The following is a 10366-nucleotide window of genomic DNA, read 5'->3' as shown; positions in this document are numbered from 1 at the left end:
CGTGCATCGAGAAGCCCCCAAGGATTGTAAGCAAGGATAAGCTGTGAGAGTCGTGAAGTCTCCTCAGCTGTTAGTGGAGGATTATGTTCACGAGGCGACGAAAAAATCCCGAGACAGATTTTGAAAGACATGGAGCTGTCATAATATCTAACCCCCCCCCCCCCAAAAGGCCCATTTATTCCTGGAACCCACTTTAAAAGAACCTAAGGCCAATTGTTTTGCACAAAGCCCAACTATTTAAATAAACCCAAGCGTTATTTTTTAAAGGGAAAGTGGGCCGGCCTATTTTAAAAATGACCTGGGCCCTATTTTTTCCTGAAGTGGGCCGACCCGTTTTAAAACTCAATCCAAGACCAACCATTTAAATAAACTCGATCTTATTTTTTAAAGGAAAAGTGGGCCGGCCTATTTTAAAAATAACCTGGGCCCTATTTTTTTCCTGAAGTGGGCCAGCCCATTTTAAAGCTCAATCAAAGCCCATTTTTCGAAAACAAACTTAGGCCCGATTCACTCAAGCCCATTCTCATAAGTCCCAAGGTCCACACGTGACCTAGACACATGATAGAGCCCATGTGGCTTGCTTAGGGTGCACTAAATTCACTCAACTCACTCAAGTCAAAGACGAGTTGACTCGTCCTCAACCTCACCAATCAACTTGAAACCCTAATCTCCGAAACTAGAGCCTAACATCAACACCCTTCAGATCATCACAAATATCACTCGCAGCCCCATTCGAATCACACATATACCAGATCTAAAAGGAGAAAATTGACAAAAAAGAATAAATCAAATAAAAGGGTAACATGGGGTACTAAGCCTTTTTTTGACTTCTTGGATCTTCTTGAGTGACTCATCGAAATGCCTTTGGCCAACTGATTTTTTGTCATCGTCTAAGCAAACCTTGTGCACTTTCAAACACACTTGTGTGTTCGGTGGCTCGTTGATAGCCGAGGAATGAGGAGGATGGGAGCTTTACTAATACGAGAAGGAAAAATAGGTGATCTGAGAGTCGGGTTTCGAAGGGGGTCCATTTGAGAGATGAGGACAGAAAGACCGAAAGAGAAGAACAAAAAAGACCAAGAGAAGAACAGAGAGGGTGAGAGAAGAGATACTAAAAGAGAAGAATAGAGAGGGTGAGAGAAGAGAGAAGAGAGAGAAAGGGCATTCGAGAAAATGAAACATGGAAAAATGAACAGAACGTAAAAATTGGGTTAAGTATCTAAAGCCCTAGAGCCACAAGATTCAACCACGTGGCATTCCATCATCCGTTTGATTGAAGAAAACACGTGGCTCCATTACGTCCATCCGTTTCTATTCCCCATCAATGGTTCGGATCTCATCATGTTAGTGCTCTAGATAACCATCCGATCCTCGCAGATTAGCAACGGTCAAGATTGCCTCATTTAAGAAGAACTCATCATGAGTGTCTGCACGCCAGGTGACACATGGCAAGTGTATGGCCCTCATCATTAATGCGCATAGAATCCCGTGAGCCCTCTCCACAAGCCATCGGATTGTCCCTCCATTAGACTGATCAAATCATGCCACGACAGGAGATTTGTGTAGGTAAATCCCTATAGATCCCTACAGTGCACCAATGATCCGGATCACTCCACATCAGCACGTCAACATTAGGAGTCTGCGCCCCCTCCTTAACTGCACGATCTGTGTTTCCTAGGGACGGCTCGGATCGCTCCACGTTGGAAGTCTGAGTACCACTTGCTGCTCACCGTCTGATGTGTGTTTTCTCGGGACAGTGAGCATCTCTCCATGTTAGCAATCCGAGCATACCTCACCCCCACCGTTGAATCCTGTTTTTCCAAGGACGGTTTGGATCGAGCCACGTCATCGATCCACACCCGCATACACCCACCAATCAAGCCACCGACACGTGGCTTATTTTTCCCAACACACAAAGAGTCCTGCGTGGCTACCCTGATCACCGTTGGATTTGTGCTTTTTGAGGACGGTTAGGATTGTGCCACCCCTAGAATTAGAGTCACATTTGACCAGCCACTCAGCCACCGACATGTGGCATGCCCTCCTACACACGGTCATATGCTACGTAGTCTCTTGTGAGCCATTCGATCTATGTTCCCCAAGAGGGACTTGATCATGTCACATCTTCGATTCGGGTCACCCTCCATCTCCCTTTTTTCTAGTCGGCACATAACCTTACTCAGAAGGTGACACATGGTCAATTGTATGGCTTGACTAAAATAGGTGTCTTTTATCTTTATAGGCCTATTGCTATAGATAACATAGGAGAGTTCCTACTGTTACCCCAAAGCAACAAGACCTAAAAAGAGGGGCAGCTGTAGACACCCTAATTTTAACCAGGCCTTTCCGAGGAGACCTCATGTCAAACCTTCCCACACTATTTGTGGACTCCACACATCTTTGTAGGTCCCACACTACTCGTGGACCCCACACATCTTTGTAGCTCCCACACCGCTTCTGAATCCCACACATCGTTGTAGGTCCCACGCTGCTTGTCGACCCCCACACATCTTTGTAGGTCCCACACTGCTTGTGGACCCCACACATCTTTGTAGGTCCCACACTGCTTGTGGACCCCACACATCTTGTAGGTCCCACACTACTTATGGACCCCCACACATCCTTGTCGGTCCCACACTACTTGAGGAACCCACACATCTTTGTGGGTCCCACATGGCTTGTGGACCCCACATGGTTTCATATCTCCTGGTATGCTAGCTCGAATTCCTACATTCGGTGCATGTTACCCCCTTTGGTATGCTAGCTCGGATTCCTACATCCGGTGCACATTACCCCATTTAGTATACTAGCTCGGATCCCTACATCCGATGCACGTTACCCATTTTGGTATGCTAGCTCGGATTCCTACATCCGGTGTACGTTACCACTTTTGGTACGCTAGCTTGGATTCCTACATCCGGTGCATGCTAGCTCGGGTTCCCATAACTCTCACACGACTTGGCGACCCCACATGGCTTGTGGACCCCACATGTCTCCATTGGACCCCACATGGTTTGTGGGCTCCACATCTCCTAGTACGCTAGATCAAATTCCTATATCCGGTGCATGTTACCACTTTTGGTATGTTAGCTCGGATTCTTACATCCGGTGTATGCTGGCTTGGGTTCCCATAACTCTCACACGGCTCGTGGATCCCACGCTGCTCGTGGACCCACATGGTGTGTGGGCCCCACACATCTCTGTTGGGCTCCGTACGACTTCTAAGACCCCGGTATTATTATTTTATTGTTATCATTATTATTATTATTATTATTATTATTATTATTATTATTATTATTATTATTTATCTAATTTGTCAAATACAAGCATGCTTTGTTCCCCCCATCATCACTCACCACATGTTTTGTTCCCCTCTTTATCATTCATCCCATACTATATTCCCTTCAACATTCTTCACCTCATGCTTTGTTCCCCCATCATCACTCACCCCATGTTTTGTTCCCCTCTTTATCATTACATCCCATGCTATATTCCTTCCATCAACACTCACCACATGCTTTGTTCCCTTCTTTATCATTCATCCCATGCTATATTCCCATTCATCATTCTTCACCCCATGTTTTTTTCTCTCATCATCACTCACCCCATGCTTTGTTCCCCCTCTTTATCACTCATCACATGCTATATTCCCTCCATCATTTTTCACCACATGCTTTGTTCCCCCATAATTACTCCCCTATGTCTTCTTTCCCATGCTTGCCCCAAACTAAGTCTATAAATAGCCTTCTCATTCTAAGCACAAGGAAGAGGTTTTTCTTGATGATAAGAGAAAATTTTGAATATTGAAGTCTTATATTGTGAGTTTGTGAAGTTTTGTTTTATTTTTTTTTTTTCATTTTTGGGTAAGGAGTGAGGTTACGTTTCATTCTCTTAGAAGATCAAGTGGACAACCGATCTTGTTTCCTACTGGGTCGAGTCACCCTATCTGAAGAAAGTGCTCCATAGTGCCTCGAGTTAGAACTCATGAACCATCCTCAGGAAGACGTTGTAGACTAACCCCTGCAGATTCATAGACAGGAAAGGAAGACCGGAAGAGAGGAAGACAAGAGGTAAAACTAATGGACTTTCTCTTCCTATGTTACATCTCCGCCCCTTTCCTAAACCGGCTTCTGCCGGTTTATTTGATTTTATTTTGGTTTTTATTTTAAATAGCTTCCTTTTAATCCATAAAAAAAAAACATAAAAAAAAAATTCATAGAAGACACAAAAATTCAGAAAATTTCTCAAAAAAATTCAAAAATTTTTGAGTCTTTAAAACTTATTTACATTTGAAAATTTTTGAAGAAAATCCAAGAAAGTTTCCAACGTGTTTTGCAAAGGTTAGATTTGTTTCCTTACATTTAAAATTTTCAAAAATAAAATCATATCTTTAAAACTATGACTTTCATGGTTGTTGCATCAAATTCTGTTGTATTTAGAAGAACATTGGAAAACCTCGAAAAATCAATGGTCTCGACCAAGACCAAATTGGTTTTCCCCCAAACCAGTCAATGTTTTATCGGTTCACCATTCTCGGATCGGTTCACCTCGGTTTTCTCCATTTTGCTTGTATACTATTATTATATCTAGAAAATTCACAAAAATCACAAAATTTTCAAAAATCCAAAAAATATTTTCACATTTTTATTTCAACTGATTTTATTTGTGTTATTTTGAAAGTTTAGGAAAAGTCACAAAAATCACAAAAATCATTTTCATAAAAAATATCTTTTTAGGCACAGAAAATCATTTCAATCCTGAACAAATTTCAAAAACCACCCGGAATAGTATTTTTCCTACTTAGAAAAACCTATAGATTTCAAAACCCCTAGGAACGTATTTTGTATCATATTTTCAATTTTCCTTCCCGATGATTGCAACCAAGGGCATTAACTCTTCGGAGTATTGGATTGCCCTAGTTCTAAGACCTATGAGGTATTTTCATTCTTTTGATTTTTGAAAGTGAGTAGTTTTGAAAGGCTTATCAAGTTTATTTCAGGGATAATTTTTTATTAATCTGGTAGCGTTCTTAAGAACGGGTGCGTAGGGGGTGCTAATACCTTCCCCTTGCGTAACCGTACTCCCGAATCCGACTTTGGTGACGCAGACCGATTCTACCCCTAATGGGGTAGCAATCAAGTGTTCTAACCATATTTCAAAAGGTTAGTGCCGACTCCTTCACACATGTTTTCCACAGAAAATCACATTTTCAAAATACAAATTCATTTTTCCCAGTTTGCAAGCCGAACACATTTTTAATTAGAGATTGGTTCTCTGGACTGGGTCCAGGACGTCGCGACATACATTTTTAAAAATTTTCATCCAAGTGGCATTAACAAATAATTCCAAATCAAACACGCAGTTTAAAAGTTGTGTCTTGTGAATATATTATCGATTTTGTTTTGTAATTGAATACAACTGCTTGTGCATTTTCATGCATGGAAGCTAATTAATGACAGTTCTGTTTCACAGTAAGGAATACTTTCCAGCTGCCCCAACTCATTAATTAACTAATATGCAATAGTAAGTGATTACTAGTATCAAAATCTCACCTTCTTCCATTTTATTTATTTATTTATTTATTTTGAAAATAATAGTATAATTTTTCTTTATATTTTTTATTATCAGAATATACATAAAGGTTATATATATCTCATAACCAAAATACCACACACGCTTATATATATATATATATATATATATATATGTTTGTATGTATATGTATGTGTGTACATATATGTATATACATTATGTTGTGTATTGAAGAGGGTTTGATAATAATTATGTCAACAAATATTAAATAATAGTGAGATCAAGAAGATATGATCAAATAAAATTTATAAAACAGTAAAGCGATTCATAATATGACTAATGTGAAAAAAATAAATAATATTAATAGTAAGAGAGGGTTCAATTCAATCAAAAACATATTTTAAGCACAAAAAAGGTTCAAATATATGTGAGTTTATGTCTAAATGTGTACTAAAATTTTATCTTGTTGTATTGATAAGTGATAAGGCACAAAATGTAAGCTCAAATTGGCGAGGACATTACATAAGATCAATGGGCATCAAAGGTCAACTTGAAGACAATTAAATGGGTAAGAAAGCATTTGTAACCTTCTAATAAATGCTAGATTAAAGGCCCATAAATCCAATACCCCTAGCATAAAACCCATAATTCCTAATTTCTTCTTATTGAGGGAACTAAAGGGAGGAAGGGTCCAAACCACTGTAAAAGGATCACTTCAAGAAATTGTAAGGCATCTAAAAAAACCTCAAACTCATACATTGTTGTCATTCCTTGTTTACCCTTTCATTTTCCTAACTTAAATATTGAAGTGATTCCCAAAGTATGCCTCAATTTCTCCAAGAGCCTTTCTTTATTTTTTATTATTTTTTTCAAGTGGTCAAGGTCGTGATTGATCCAGCAAATCTCAATTTAGATTTTAGCAGCAATAGTTTGGCACCATCTGTGGGAACTTAGAAGTGTTAAATTGGGCATGATCATAACCACCTCTTATAATTCCAATTCTGACCATCGTTCTAGAAATCACTCACCTTTATCAATTCATTCACCACTACTCCATATCTAATCACGAGAAGAAATGGTACCAATAGAGCAATTTTTGGCTTTCTAGAAAAGGATAGAAGAAAGGTTTGGAGTGCTCCTACACCAAAAAAAGAAAAAAGAAAAAAGAAGGAATCATCCAAAACTGAGTCTGAAAATGCATCCTTTGGATATGTCACAGAAAAAGCAAAGCCCCAGTCCCTTGAGAACCTACATTAAATACTTCGATTCCAGTAAAAAAGAACCATGATCTTAAGGATGCCAACAGTGTTGGCATTGGTGAACAATGCTCATTGGCATTTGAAAAAAAAAATCAAAAGGAATGATTAGCTTAAGAAAATGATGAAGGAGGTACATGATCAATCTATGTTAGGTGGACATTCAATTAAATTCTCAAACCCTCCCTATTACTTTTACCTTTGAAATTCAAGATGTCTAACTTGGATAGATATAATAGTGCTTCGAATCCCATGGATCATTTCGAAACTTTCAAGATGTTGATGCAATTGCAAGGGGCACCAGATACAGTTATTGTTAGGTCTTTGCAACAACCTTGAAAGGGAATTCTAGGTCTTACTAGTAGACACTGGAACCCATATCAATCAACTCTTTCTTTGACTTGAACCAGAAGTTTGTAGGGCATTTTATTAGAAGCTAAAAACTTGCCAAGACCTTCACCCATCTCATAAGTCTTGTCCAAGGAGAAAGGGAGACGTCGAAGGAATTCATGCACTGATTAACAACTTTGGATATTATAAATTTAGATCATAGTGTAGTTGGTCACATTAACCACAATGTTGCACCCAGGAGATTTTCTAATCTTAATGGTTAAAAAACCTCTAATCAACATGGAGAATCGATGACTAAAGCACAAAAATACAGAAATTTGAAAGAAGTGATGATGTCAGAAAGAGTAGAGAATATTCGAAAAGAAAATACATGAGGAGTGTTCAAGAAACATCCAACGGATGTAAGAATCTTGAGAACCACAAACCCCTAAATCTGCCCAAAGAGTTAAGCCAAGCCATAGGTACAACTCTTATACTCCTTTGAATATTTCACGAATACATGTATTAATGAATATCAAGGAGAATAAACATGTGAAGTTGCCTAAGCCTATGAGGTCACCTTTGTATAAGAAGTATATGTAACGCCCCAAACCCACCTAGTGGGTCTGGAGTGTTATAAGACCAATCACACGTCTCTAATACCATTCACGCAGCAGAACTAATTAAACAACCTAAAATAAAATACCAGAGTACTATATTCATATTTACAAACCCATAAAGGAGTATAACCAAATTCTCCATATTACATATCCAGAAAGGAAAAAAAATTAAACATAAAACTTTACTTATATCTATTCTTTTAACCACTCAAAAACTAAACCCCGCTCCAGAGCTTTCTAAGCTCGATCACATGAAGGACCTGAAAAGAATAATAAATCGCCGGGATGAGACACCTCTCAATAGGGAAGAAATAAGCTATAACAGTGTGTGGCAGAGAGTTTAAATATATACAAAATATAATCATCTGTTATTCAACATCAGTTAAGGAAGCGCATACAAATTACACTCACACTTACATAATTAATTTTAGTGATAATTCCCGAGAATAACGAAGATTACCCGCCCATACAAGTAACTTCCCTCTATTCTAGTACCAATACTAGGGCACTCACCTTACTCAGTAAGCCCTCGGGTAATGTATCCAGGCAAAGTCTCCAAGAATAGGGAAGATTACCTGCCCATACAAGTAGCTTCCTTTTGCTCCGGTACCAACTAAAAATTACCAGGGCACTTGCCTCTCTCAGCAAGCCCTCGGGTGGAGAGTGTTACTTTGCCATAAATATTCATACAATTAAATTTACATGTATCCAATGCTAATCATTCATAGAGATCCACGTATACACACATATCACAACCAATCCACATAGGATACACACATACTTCATTCACACCCACGCAAGGTCCAAATCCACATGGGAAAAATACAATCCACATAGGAATCACAACCACACAGGAATACCGTCCACATAGGACTCACAACCACATAGGTTACTACACAAATTCCCAACCACACAGGTTACAAATCTATACACACAACCTCATTCATAGTAAATCGATAAAACAAACTCCTCATTCCACTGCCAATGTTTTACCCCCTTAATATAAATGCCCATATAACGACATCCTCATATCACTACCAACATTATATGGCTATTTATATTAGGTATGATATAATGACCTCTTCATATCATTGCCAATGTTATATCGCAATTTACATGAACCATAGAACAATACACAACCTATTCATGTAAACACATCAATGCATTCAAGTTCACAATATTTATTCATCCAAACCGCATCACAACCAATCAGAATTTACAACCTAAATAGTAACCACAAAGTGAAAAATAATTGCAATCAAGCAGTACTTGCAACCATTTAATTATGAAAGTTATTTTCATAGCCCATGGTTTTTCCCAAATATGATACATAATCAAAAATCATTTTTGATCCAAATGCCTAAACTATTCAAAAAATTATACATAAATATATAAAATTGTATATTCGAATTTAACCAGTTTAAAATTAATAAAAAGTTGTTATAACGTATTCCTGTTACATGCTCCTCAAGATTCTGCCCAAATCGAACAAAAAACGAAACCCTGTATTCTAAAAATCCTAACTTAATTAGTTTAACCCCAGGATATTTATCATTTAATATCTCCTAAGCCTACACACTCCCAATACTTAATTTAATATTAAAAATATCCTACTTACCCTAATTTTGGAGTGATGCTCAAGTACTCCAAATCAAGTTTCTGCTCTAGTTAACTTGAAGAGAAACTCACCAGGAACCTGTGGTGGTTTCTGATCGTTGAATCGGGCTAAATCTGGGCCGGATTTGAAGAAATAAGGTAGAGAAACCAAAACCTAGATAAAGAAAACAAGAGGAGAGAAAATTTTGCGGAAGAAGTGATCGAGGGTCACTTTATACCCGAGCCTTCGTTGACGAGTTTAAAAGATTCATCGACGAACCCAAGAAGAACATTCGTCGACGAGGTCATCATGTTCATCGATGAAGCGTTTAAAACCCTAAATTTTCCCTACTCTTGGTAATTCCTCACCGACGAGACATGTGTACTCGTCAATAAAACCAAGAAGGACGTTCGTCAACAAGGAGAACAATTTCTTCAACGAATCCCTGCTTGATACCCTTTTTAAATTTCTTTTCCCCTTTCTTTTATTTTTCCTTTCTCATTTTATTTATTTATTTTATTTTTCTAAGTTCGGTTTACTATAGTATACCTCCAAGTGTTTTGATTTCCATGGAGATCATAGATATAATATTAAAGATTGCATACACCAAAAGAATAAGATTAAGGCATTGATTTTGCAAGGGTACCTCTTGAAATTTGTGAAAAGGGACAACTGAGGAACTAATATGAAGGATAGGAAAAAGCCAGAGGCCACATTAGAGAAGAACATGTGGCTTGTGAAATAGAAAGAATATTCGGTAACTCAACTAGTGAGAAGACAATGTCACAGCTCATAAAAAGTATGCTAGTCAAATTTTCATAGATGAATGGTTAAATCCTTAGTAAGAACAGGAAGAACGAAAAAAATCCTTGGAGAGCTGAAGCCATCAAATTTATAGAAGAAGATATAAAATGGGTTTAAACACCATATAATGATGCACTAGTGGTGTCTCTACTCATTACAAACTACCGTGTCAAAAGAATCTTTATTGATAATGGGAGTTCAACTTATATAATGTTTTGGTTAATGTT

Source organism: Malania oleifera, chromosome 1 (genome assembly GCF_029873635.1).
Source record: "Malania oleifera isolate guangnan ecotype guangnan chromosome 1, ASM2987363v1, whole genome shotgun sequence".
In the NCBI taxonomy this organism is placed as follows: domain Eukaryota; kingdom Viridiplantae; phylum Streptophyta; class Magnoliopsida; order Santalales; family Ximeniaceae; genus Malania; species Malania oleifera.
Note: the sequence above shows the minus strand (reverse complement) of the source record.